Source organism: Mus caroli, chromosome 5 (assembly GCF_900094665.2).
Source record: "Mus caroli chromosome 5, CAROLI_EIJ_v1.1, whole genome shotgun sequence".
Lineage (NCBI taxonomy): Eukaryota > Metazoa > Chordata > Mammalia > Rodentia > Muridae > Mus > Mus caroli.
In genome coordinates, this window is record NC_034574.1 from 124,328,144 (window position 1) to 124,338,923 (window position 10,780).

The 10,780-nt window shown below is 44.4% G+C and overlaps 1 protein-coding gene across 2 annotated transcripts in view; it reads right to left on the reverse strand.

Annotated features, from left to right (window-relative positions):
- Nucleotides 1–10,780, reverse strand: part of Auts2 (activator of transcription and developmental regulator AUTS2) — a 1,096,900-nt gene that overhangs the window by 45,940 nt on the left and 1,040,180 nt on the right. The gene's annotated exons all lie outside the window — the stretch shown is intronic.

Here is a 10,780-nt window from a genome sequence, read left to right on the forward strand (position 1 = left end):
GCTTCAGGTTTTTGAAGAAGGGTCTCTTTAAATCATACACTTCCTTCAGTTCTGAACACACTGCCACACATAGCCTGAATGCCTGATTTCTTTAACTACATAATAATCAATTTACAAAAATTCTAAGCAAGCTTCTTTATAAGAGCAATTCTAAGAGGGAAAAAAAATCACCATAATGAGAAAAACACTCAATAAACAATTACACATTAAGCCAGAAAAATTATGCCTCTTTGGAGTCGTTTCTGTAATTGGACAGTATACTGCAATAAAATAATAGCATATAATACAAGCCAATGGGAAATAATTAGATGTCATTTTGATGTTTAAAGATCCATTTTCCATATATAATAAAACTAATGTTCTGGTTTGAATCATAAAGGATTCTAATAGCTTGGTTATTTTTGTATTACAAGAAAAAAAGTAGGGCAATCAAAAGCATAGAGCTTTTTAATAACCAGGGATGGGTGGGGTCCTGCTGGCGTCTGTCTATGGTGTGCACACATGTGGACTCCACCGTAGCCTACAGACTTCATGAACACAAACACACAGGAAGAAAAGTAAATAAGAAAACATAAACAGGGCCACACCAGGGAATGGGAATGTAGAAGTGTTCACAGGGCTTCTATGTCTGTGTGCTTTATTTTATTCTTAGCCATTTATTGTGTGCACATATGAATGGTGCAGTCCATGCATGTGGATGTGTGGGTATGGGAACATGTGCATGTGTGTGGAGAACTGGAGAGTCCTGGGTAATTCTTTTTTAAAAATTATTTATAGCCAGACATGGTGGCTCCTGCCTTTGTTCACAACACAGGTGGATCTCGGTGAGTTCGAAGTTAGCCTGGTCTACATAAAGATTATAGGCTAGCCTGGCTATACAGTGTGGCCCTGTCTCAAATATGTTTTTTAAATTTATTTTTACTTGTGTATATGGATGGTGATGGGGATATGCACATGTGTGTTAGGTTCCTCGAGGCCAGAAGAGGGTGTTAGGTCCCCTGGAGCTGGAGTTACAGGCAGTTTTGAGTGAGCCACTGGATCAAGGTGGCTCTGTGGGTAGAGAGAGGCACTTGTGGCTAAACCTGGAGACCTGGGTTTTTTCCTCCAAGCCCAGTGGTGAAAGGAAACGACAGCCTTCTCTGAATGCTATGTCCTAACAGCCATACAAATAAGCTTGCCCACGTTCTACCCCAAAGTAAATGAACGATATGGTCATGGTTGTCTGTGACTACCCCAGTTCAGGGAACACTGAGACAGGCTGGGGTCTCTAGCACCCAGGAAGGAAAGGCAGGCATATCTCTGCGAGGTTTTTTACACTAGCCAGGGCTACAAAATGAGACCCTATCTTAAAAATAAAGATAACGTGGACAATAATCAAGAAAGACACCAGATATTAATGTGTGTTTATAAAACACGCATTAAGTGTACCTGCACACGCACAGAAAGCATGCAAAAAGAAGGCTTGAGATGCAGGTCAGAAGTGAAGTGTCGCTCAGCGAGAGGAGTGTGTCTTAGTGAGAGCACATGTTGAACATACACAAGCCCTTAGTTCAACCCCCAGAACTGCAAAAGTATATAAATAAATAACCAGTGTGGTGATTTGAATAGCAATGGCTCCCCATAGACTCGTGTATTTAAATGCTTGGCCCACAGAGAGGGGTACTATTAGGGGGTGTGACCTTATTGAAGTAGGTGTGGCCTTGTTGGAGGAAGTGTGTCACTGTAGAGATGGGCTTTGAGGTTTCCTATGCTCAAGCCATGCTCAGTGTGGCACATAGTCTCCTGCTGCCTTTGAATGGAGGTGCAGGACTCTCAGCTCTTCTCCAGCACCATATCCACCTGCATTCTGCAATGTTTCTCCACCATGACGATAATGGACTAAACCCCTGAAACTATAAGCCAGCTCCAATTAAATGTCTTTGTTTTTGTTTTTTATATAAGAGTTGCTGTGGTCATGGCATCTCTTCACAGCAATGAAACCCTAACTAAGACAACCAGATAATGGTAAGGGACAAGAGGCCTCAACAAGGACAAAACCAGTGTACTTCACTTTCATGAGAAGAAAACAGAGTTTGGTCCAAACCATAAAAATTTCTAGCATAGGAACCAGTGGTATGTATGGTTCATGGGTAAAGGCATTTGCTGCTAAACCTGATGACTTGAATTTGATCCCTAGGATCCACATGATGTGAGGACAGAACCAATGTTAGCAAGCTGACCTTTGACCTCCACATATGTACACAATGCCCCCATAATAAATAAATTAATTTAATTTTAAAAATCTCTAATATAGCAAGAGACTTGGAACACATCCCAGAAAGCACACTACATGATTGTATATGTGTCTGTCAGCATGTATGCCACACGCGTTTGGATATCTGCAGAGGCTTATCTCCTGGAGTTGGAATTACTGGTAGTGTGACTCAATCAACACGGATAATGGGAACTGAACTTGGGTTTGATAAGCCATCTCCTCAGTCCCTGGGGCTCCCTGTCTGCCAGCCTCCCCTAATCGGCGAGTTCCAAGCTAGTAAGAGACACTGTCCTTTCTGAGCAACATCACCATGGCTTCTGTCTAACCTCTACTGGAATGAACACATGTGTACATGTTCATCCACACCTATGTATACTGAACACACACACACCCTTCCTTAGTGCCTTAACAAACAACACACACATGTCTACTAAATTACCTTCCCCTTTAAAAGACAGGTCGACAGGTAACGTAGGCCAGCTTCCAACTTCCTGTGTAATTTAGAATGGTCTTGAACTTCTGATCTTCCTGCCTCTAATTCCTGGGAGCTGGGATTACATATTTGCACCACCTTGCCTGGTTCATGCAGTGTTGGGATGAAACCCAGTATTCCATGCATGCTAGCAAGCTCTCTACCAGCGAAGCTACACGCTTAATCTGTCAGTGAGAAAATGTCTTGTCCCCAACAGCAAGCCCTCCACGTAGCCGTGGTTCACACTGCATCTATCTCTACACACAGAATGCCAGTGTATCAGAAGCACCCACAAACCAGGTGAATTCATGATGCAAAGAGTCTGAGGTTACAGACTCTAAGGAATGGATCGATGCGTGGGACAACCTCAGAAGTGTTATTGTCTCCCTCAACACAGTAATTAGCTTATTAGCATTCAGAACTGGGGTGACCTAATGCTCCTGGCTCTCTCATACCGCAAAATGTAATAAGCATATTATAAGCTAGGTGCTTAGACAAATTATGGGTTACAGAACTCGGTCCTCCCAGGAAAACAGCCTGCATATGTACCGTATCACTTGTGCCTGCCCAAGTGTCAATCAGGATCGGGCCTGTTGAAGGCTGACATTCCCTCCTAGAAGTAGGGGAGATGGGAAGAGATCCCAGCCACCCACTCCTCCCAGCTATTTGTACAAAAGTCTGCCCTAACTGCACTTGGCCTGGGGCCTGAAGGACTTTGAGGTAGAGGAGGATATAGGCTGAGAGAGGTTGACTCAGGGATTCCACTATGTAGCTATAGTGAAGCTGGATGAAGACATTCCAGTGAGGATGCTTTGGGATCACTCATAGGTATCAGTGCCCCCGAAGATTTAATTTGTATATTAAAATGTTTATTGCTAATTGCCTACAACCTAATAATGAATCTATACTATATTTCACTGTTAATTAAAACATCAATAAAATGAATAAGGACTCTTCTCCATGTCAAGGTGAACTCCAAGGTCTGGGGGCTCTGAAACACATCTCTCCTTTTCCAGGAGACTTCCTGGGCTTCCTCTGAGGGTGCATTCTGGGAACGGAACCCAGGATAACTTGCTACATTCTGGGTAAGCATGTTCCCACTGAGCCAGTACCTCAGACTTAACATTTTCCTGTATCACAGAGCCTAGGATAGTAAATCCCTCTTGACCCGATTCCAGTTCCCAGAGAATTAACACTTGACTCATTTACATATAACAATTAAGTAGCAACAAATACAATGTAGCCATTTGTGACATTCAGTTTTATACAACTTTACATCATGTGGGGTTACCCCAGAAGAGAGCCTCAATGAGGGAGTGCCTGTCTTGTGAGCCATAGCTATGAGTGATTTTTTTTTTTAAATTTATGTGTGCGAGTTTGAATATATGCTGTGTGTGTGTGTGTGTGTGTGTGTGTGTGTGTGTGTGTGTGTGTAGGCTAGAAAAGGGCACAGAATTTCCTGGAACTGGAGTTATAGGCAGTTGTGACCTACACTCAATGTAGGTGTTGGGAATTGAACTTGGGTGCAGTGCCAGAACAACAAGCACTCTTAACCATTGAGCCATTTTTCCAGCCTCCTGTGATTTTTTTAACTGGGTCAATTGAGGTGGTAATGACTGTCCTGAATATGACTGGCCACAATTCCCTTGGTTTGTGTCCTGGACTAGATAAGTGTAGAGAAGAGGCCGAGCACAAGAGGTACATAGGCATTCCCTTCTCTCTGCACTAGGCTGTAAGTTTATGCTGCCTTGACCTTGCTGAGTTCATGCCCCAGCATCTTATTGTGAGGATTCTAGGCAGGCATTCTATTATGGGAAAGGCAGCCATGCTCCAGCCCCTCACTGGGGGATTCTAGACAGGTGCTCTACCACTGTGCTACATCCCCAGACTGTTTACCACTTAGCTTCATCCCAAATTGCAAGCTGCGATCACCAAGATTAAGTACTGCCTGCTCTCTGTCTCCAACAGTCTGGGAAGTATCCCAGACTAGGGAAAGACACCCCTGAGTAGCTGTTATCTCTGTAGACAGGTTCCATCTTTTGCAAAGCCTAGTGATCAAGAGGCAAACCTTTTTATGCACTCCTCCACTGCCTCAGACCATTAAAAGCCTAGGGTGTAAATGTTTATTATTCTTGAATGGTACATCAAGTGAGTCTACCAAGCAGGCAAAGCTAAGTTCTAATTAGCCAACTGATTAGAATGAGTAGGCCTGTGGAAGCTGAGTAAGATACAAAATTGGAGAGGCCAGGTGTGTGTGTTTCTGTGAGTGGCCGTCTCCCTCCCATGCCACAATTCCATCATGGACAGAAGGGTGACCTTCCCCCCGCCATGTTATGTGCACCGCAAGTGTTGACTAGGAAAGCAAATAACTACAATTACAATTAGCAGTAAAAAATGAAATGCTTAGAAACCCATAGTGCACAACGCACTTTCACGCCATGAACGCTCTGACTCATTTTTGACTTGTTTTTAAAAATGAGTGGATGCCTGGCAGGTGGGGATTGCAGCTCTATGTCCTGCAACCAAAGTATATAATCTCTTCAGCAATAGGCCATAGCATGTACCGTTTTGGATTCTGCTGGGCCCTCCCTCACTAAAACACTTACAGGGAGGTAACTCCTTTCTCAGAATAAGTTCTTCGGAGTACTCAGCCATACATGGGACATCTATGCCAAGTCCCACCTCCAAAGCCCAGAGAACATTGTAGAATGTAAAGAAGAACTTAAGACTCAGAGGAAGGGGAGAAGGGCTGTGAACCCCGATCATCTGGGCACGACATGGCTGTCACGCATACGAACTCATCAGCGTGGAGGGGTAGAGGGGAGAGGATGACCACCTCTAGCTGAGAACCATTGGCCACCGATGGTGGCTGGTGGGAGGAAGGGTCACTTTTCATTGAGGGAGTGACTACTGGTTGGTTGTCTATACCCCAAATATGACTCTACACCCATGCATATATGAACAGAAATAATTGGACTTAGTGGGTTATTTTTAAAAACAAACAAACAAACATGAGGTTGGGAGGGTGATATTGTTTGGTGGGACCCCAGAAGAGCTGGAGGAAGTGGGGGTGAATATAATCAAGTTACATGTGACTATAAATGACATTTTTCAAATAATACATTTTTTTTTTTTAAAAATGGCACATGCTGCTTGGTATGCAGTGGATGCCTAGCTAGCTAGCTCTTAGGAGGCATGGGAAGACTACAAGTTCAAGGCTAGCCTGAGTTATCAAAATTCTCTTCCAAAACAAAACAAAACAAAAAAAACAAAAATAAAAAGCAAACTTCATAAAACAAGAGGCTATATTTGCAAATTCTGTGTGATAATGGTCTAGGGCCCAAAGTATAATCCAAATAAACACTAACAACAAAAACGTATTTTAAAAATGGGCAGATGGACTGGTGAGATGGTTTAGTGGATAAGGGTGCTTGCTGCCAAACTTGGTGATCTGAGTTCAATTCCCTGAACTCACATGGAGGAAGGTGAGAACAGACTACCTCCAAGCTGTCCTCTGACCTCCACAGTGAAGCTGCGGCATGCATGTGCACATGCAAATAAATGTAACAGAAACTAACTTTTAAAATGGGCAAAGGATTTGAATAGGCACTTCTTCAAAGAGGACAAACATCTCAGGAGCAAACAGAAAGATGTTCACCACCACTAGTCATCAGGAAGACAAAAGATCAGACTGCAAGAAGCAACCACACCCACTGTAATGAGAAACAGACACTAGGAAGAGAACCAGGTGGAGCCCTTCCCCCTATCCACAGGCTGGCACAGTCTGGCGGTCCTTCAAAAGGCTACACTCTCTTCCCTCTATTCCCATTCATCCCTATTCCCGTTCATCTCCCAGTCAATACTTTTTAAAAGGGGCCTTGAGTTGAATAAGACAGGGTATCAGGTAGCCCATATTGCCTTGGAACTCTAAGCAATCTTCCTGCTGTTACCTCCCAAATGCTGGGACCACAGGAGGATCCGGGAGAACTCAGGAATTCAAAGTCATTGTTAGTAACATTGTGAGTTCAAAGACAGCCTGGGTTACATGAGACCCTTGTTCAAAAGAACAAAAAGCACTGGATCATGCCCTGGAGGAGCCTACAACTTACTGAAAGAACAATTAAAACAAGGAACCGGGAAGATGGCTCAGTAAGGCACTTGCTACACAGGCATGAGAGCCTGAGTTCAATACCCAGCATCCAACATGCCTGGCAAGCTGGACTATGCTTGTACTCGCACAGCAGGGGAGGTGGAGCAAGGCAGATCCTTGGTTCTCCCCATCCAGCCCATGGCCTAATCAACCAGGTACCAGTGAAAGATCACTGTCTCAAAAAAAATAAAAACAAACAAACAAACAACAACAACAAAAAAACAAGTTGAGGTCTGACAAGTTGGCTCATGGGATAATGTGCTTTGCAGATTGTGCCTGATGTTCAATACCCAGATCCCACACTAAGGTGGAAAAACAACCTAACAACATTGTGTACTCTTACTCACAAACAGTAAAAATTAATTAATTAATTAATTTTAGTAAAAACGGGTGGGTTGCTCCTAAGGACACCCCGTAGGTTGTCATCCAAGTTGTTCTCTGGTCCCTATACATATACATTCATATACAACACACACGGGGTAGGGAGCAGGTTTAAATAAACAGAATGGTATAATTCAATAATAAGTGCTCTGATAGAATATGAGCCCTCTCATCCCCCGCACCCCCAGGGATCCTGGGCAGAGGCTGTGCCCTTGAAAGCATGAACAGGAGAGGAGGCACTCCCAGGGGGGAATAAGGAAGTCATCCAAGCCAGAAAGGAAGCAGGCCTGCAGACGGGCAGAGGCAGAGCAGGAAACCCACGCTACACTGGTTCAGGAATGGTGGCCGCACAAGGAGCCCAAGCCCACCTTAGATGTGGAGCGAGCAGGAAGGCTGGGATGTTCATCACCAATGGTCAAGCATACTTGGACTCTCCCTTTCACAGAGGAAAGATAGTGGTTCTCCCTCCCCAGTGTCTTGATGCTGCCCCAGGCTGGGTGTAGGATTTCCTTGTATGGAAGCTCCTTGGGAGAAAGAGTGGCTCATGGAACAACTGGGAAGAAAATGACGTTTTAAGCCCTGACAACGCGTTCCAGAGAAAGGTAACGGTCCATTAAGGATACACAACACCGCCCCCACCCCCACTCCCACCCCGCCCCAGCAGTCTTCATTACGGCCACCAAAAAAAAAAAAAAAAAAAAAAAACAGAAAGTGAAATAAAACAAATTTCTCTTTCAGATGAAATGATTTCTTGGGAAATGGTCAGAGGCAGCACAAACTGGCACTCCCTGGTGAACCCTGCGATTGCTGGGATAGGCCTCGAGTCACAGCATACAAACTGCAGTGATGTGGTAAGCAATAAATAAATAAATAAATAAATAAATAAATAAATAAATAAATAAACCGAGTCCATGAGGCTGGAGAGATGGCTCAGCACTTGCTGCTCCTACAAAGTATCCAGGTTTGGCTCCCAGCACTGGTGGCCACAAGGTGGCTCACAACCACCTGTGACCTCCAGTTACTGGGGAACTGGCACCCTCTTCTGGCTTCCAAGGGTACCAGACATGTAGTGCACATCATACATACATGCTGGTGCTTGCACACATAAAATAAAAATAAACCTTAAAAACAAAGCCTCTTAAAGGTGTGGCAGTCTGTGCTCTGGGGGCTGGCACAGAAGGATGGCTGTGAGTTTTGGGCTACCCTGGACTACAGAGCAATTTCCAGACCAATCTAAGCTCCAGAGATCCCGTCCCAAAAACAGTAACACCAGCAACCACCTGTAAACTGTAGCCTTGCCTTTGTAGGTAGACTGTCTGGCTAGAACACATTAAAGCCCTCACTTCCAAATCCAGCATACCATAAACTATGGTACGGCTATAGGCCCGTGCCTGCAACCTCAGCATTCAGGTGGTAGGGGCAGGAGATCAGAAGTTTAAAGTCATTCTAAGCTATTCAGTGAGTTCAAGATCAACCTGGATTACATAACATACTGTCAAAAAAGGGAAAAGAGGGAGAGAGAGAGAGAGAGAGAGAGAGAGAGAGAGAGAGAGAGAGAGAGAAAAGAAAGAAAAGAGGGGAAAAAAAACCTAACCAAACAAAAGAAAACAGAAAAAGGAACCATTACCTAATCCCTCCTTAAAAATGAAATGAATTTACACATTAAATCAAGAGCAGTATGCAATGTTCTGGAACATTCTTTCCCTCGCCAGGTTCTTCCCAGATGTACCAAGCTGTCTTCACAGGGTGAGTTTTCCACAGGAAAAGAAAGCAAATGGAGATATGGCCACTCTCTGGAGAGGTTTTGACTGACCTGATTTTCCGTTCGTTGTTGCTTTGTTTTCTTAGGAACTAGCTCCCCATCTCTGGAAGGGATTCATGGGTCCCTTCCTCAAGCAAGGGGTTACAGAGTGACTGGTTCACTCTCTGCTGTCTAAATCCTCCCAGAAGCTCCTCTGCTACCACACAGAGCCACCACCCTCTTCCCACACCAGGTTCCCTAAGCCAGCAGGTGGTAACGTGTAGGAGTTCCTTGTTTTACAAAAGCAAACACATCTTGGGATAATCCTGTGACAGGATTAAGGGATTAGGTCCTTGTCTTTTTGTTTGTTTATTTCTTTTTTTCTTTCATTTATTTATTTATTTATTTTATTATTTCTGGGTATGTGTCCTGTTCACCACATGTCGGGCTCACCAGGTCATGTGTGCAGGTCCAGGGATGGATCCTCCATGTGAGTTTAGAGATTGAATTCTGGTCATCAGGAACGACAAGCCTTAAGTGCCTTTGCCCACTAAGCCATCATAGGAGCTCACATCCACCTCCTGAAGAAGAAAGGGGCTGGCTGACACTGTGCCCAACACTCTAGGCTGGCTGGTCTTTGAGATTCCTGGGGATTCTCCTGTCTCTGCCTCCCAGCTCCCTGAAGCACTGCTGAGATTATAGACAGACAGGCACTACAGCATCAGGCATCGGAATTCAGGTCCCTGGGATGCACAGCTAGCTTGTTAGTCAATGAGTCATCTTTCCAGCCTGTTTTTATCATTGCTGCTGCTGCTGTTGCTGCTGTTTCTCAGATAGCCCAGGCAGGCCTCAACCTCAGTGTATAGCTAAGGCTAGCCGTACACGTCTGCCTCTCCTGCATCTGTTTTCCAAGCACTTGGGTCATATATACGCACCAACATGACCAGCTTATTTTTTGAAGAACATCTTCCTCTGTAACCATGGTTGGTCTGGCACTTGATATAATCCTCCTGCTTCAGCTTCCAAAGCACTAAGATTAAGAGCAATGTGCCACCAAGCCCAAACAACTCCTCCGGTCTTGACACAGAATTTTTCTTTTTTAAATCTCAGAGACTCGAGTTTTACAAACAGCCCTGTAATGAACAGTGTTGGCTTGCTTCGACAGAAATTTTAAATTTAAATACCCACCTGGGCACAATTACTGTGGCAGGACCCACATGCTGGTCCCAGTGGGACTGTCTAATCTGTTCAGAATCAGAAAGGTACTTCTGTATTCCCAGCAGGTGGGGTGGAAACAACCCTTCTCTCTCTGGAGACCTTGCAGAGGTTGTGAGTCAGCCACTAAGAGGTTGGGGGTGGGGATGTTGGTCATCCGTAGGCCTCCCAGAATCCTCTGACTTCATTAGCCCTAACTGAAAGGGAGGGCGAGGATAGGAGCTTGGGCACAGGGGATGGAAAACAAAGGTCTATGGAGTCTTCCAAGGACCTGACATTATGGTGCACCTGAGGAAGAGAAGGAGGACAGGAGGGGACTGGCTGGGAGATGGTGGAAAACGATCCCCTCGTTCTCCTCTAAACTCACCTATGAGAAGAACGAACATACAAGATCCCATCTCTGGGAGTAAGTGTCACCAGGCTGGAGAGGACGCCTTGCTTTATACACGTATCTGCATGCATGTATGTGTGAGTGTGTGTGTGTATATATATATATATATATATATATATATATATATATATATATATATATATATTTAACAAGAATAATAAGGAAAAATGGTCTGG